We start from the raw sequence: 2,050 nt of genomic DNA, 5'->3' as shown, positions 1-2,050 counted from the left end.
AAATGTGAGAGTACCTGAGAAAAAAAAAAAGAGAAAGAAGGAGAATGTAGAGATAGAAAAAGAGTATGGAAAAAAAAAGTACTTTCTGAGAACGACGCAAAATAAGAAAAATAAGAAGGGGTAACAGTGGAATAATAAAAAATAGTACCATGGACAAAAAAGAAAAAAATTCATAAAAACAGTCTGTGTCCCTCTTCTAAATCCCGTGTCCATCATTGTCCTTCGTAGAAGAGTGGACACAAAAGTATAAAAAACTGTCCCAGAGACAATATGTTCAGTGTCGATGTCTTTGCTTCCAAACGCTTTTTAAAGATGTGCTGTCCATGTCTCTGTGTCCTGTCTCCGAAAACAAACGCTACCTAAGTATTTGATTTTACTGACACATGCAAATATTATGCTTCTTAGGTTGCTGATGGAAAAGGGTTACCCTTGGTTGTTAAGGAGTTGGGCACTTATGATCTCTACCCACAAGTGAGTGAATATTCTTCTTCCTCACGTGATGTTCCATTTTATTGCTCTGTTTCCTCTTATTTTAAAAGGTTTCTGCTCTTTCTCAATTCCCATCATACAACCCTTTCTTTATGGGATTTTGAAAATGAATGATTGGCATGTTTATCCTGATTTATTATGCAGTATTTTTCACATGTTTCCTGAAGTCTACCGGCAGTTTTGTTGTGCTTCTCTGCAGAAAGCTTGATTTTATTATGTAATGTTAGAAATTAAAATTGAGCTATTGAACAACTTAATCTATAAGGATATAATTGGATAACATAAATGATTTCATCTGCTTTTATGATTGGGCAGATTGCAGGTTAATTTATCGGATTGATGTCATTGTAAAAGTGAGTAAGTGGTGTCATTGATGTCTCCGAAGCCAGAGTGATGATAGGCAGAGCAGTGACAGTGATAGAGATTCCTCTGAAGGGTTGGCTGATAGTGACGATGACGATGACAAGAACATGTTGAAAGAATCAAACATGCCAACGTTTGAAGAAATCAAGGAAATCACCATTAGGAGATCGAGGCTTGTGAAGTGGTTGAATGAACCATTCTTTAAAGAGTTAATTGTTGGGTGCTTTGTTAGAATTGGGATTGGAAAATCAGAGAGTGGAGCTGTTTACAGACTCTGCATGGTTCAGAGTATTGATGGTGCCGATCCAAATGGGCACTACAAGGTTGAGAACAGAATCACTCACAAGTACCTGGTTTGTGTTTGGGGAAGTGAAAGCTCTGCCAAGAGGTTCCAAATGGCTGTGGTTTCGGATTCTTCGCCGTTGGAGAAAGAGTTCAGGCAATGGGTTAAGGAAATTGAGAGAAGTTGTAGCCAAATGCCGAGTAAGGCGAGTGTTTTGGACAAGAGAGAGGCCATTAGAAGAACGATTAACTATGTCTACTTTGCACCCACTGTGAAGCAGATGCTAGAGGAGAAGAAAGCCGCGCCTACTCGGCCGCTTAATGTCGCGGTTGAGAAGGACAAGCTGAAGAGGCTAATGGAGGTAGCAAAGAGAAAGAACGATGAGGCCGAGGTGGAGAGGATCTGCGCCAAGCTCCTGGAATTGGACACGGCACGCGAAGCCAGGGATAATGACAGTAGGGCTAAAAGATTAGTTGAGATGAACAGAAAGAACAAATTTGATAATTTCAAGAACTTGTCTGAGCATAGGAATTTGCAGGTGAATTTGAAATTGGGTGAGGTAGGGTATGATCCATTCTCTAGGAGGTGGACAAGGTCTAGGAATTACTACAATGCAGAAGGGAAATAGATTAAACAAGAAGAGAGTCATCAAGTTAGTAAGAAGGATTGATGTCATTGATTGGAGCAAGAAGCGTTGAAATTCTTCAAGAGAAAAATTTAAATTAAGAATGATGGAGAGCGATGGCGACAATGATGCACCATTATTGGATGATAAAGCAAAGCAAATGATGGAAATATGGTTTTATATGCACCATTATGATAACTTATATGATCCTATAGTGTTTTATATGCATGCTTTATTCGAGCAGGATGAAAAGTAATATTTTGGAGATGAAGGGGAATATGGACTACCTT

The 2,050-nt window shown here is 39.0% G+C and overlaps 1 pseudogene; it reads left to right on the top strand.

Moving 5' to 3' along the window:
- Nucleotides 1–902: 902 nt before the first annotated feature.
- Nucleotides 903–1,763, top strand: LOC110263074 (protein RTF1 homolog pseudogene; annotated as a pseudogene).
- The last annotated feature ends 287 nt before the right edge of the window (nt 1,764–2,050 follow it).

The sequence above is a fragment of the Arachis ipaensis genome, chromosome B1 (genome assembly GCF_059453495.1).
Source record: "Arachis ipaensis isolate K30076 ecotype BB chromosome B1, ASM5945349v1, whole genome shotgun sequence".
NCBI classification, from domain to species: domain Eukaryota; kingdom Viridiplantae; phylum Streptophyta; class Magnoliopsida; order Fabales; family Fabaceae; genus Arachis; species Arachis ipaensis.
The sequence above is the reverse complement of the archived record's forward strand: the minus strand, read 5'-3'. Positions and strand labels throughout refer to the sequence as shown.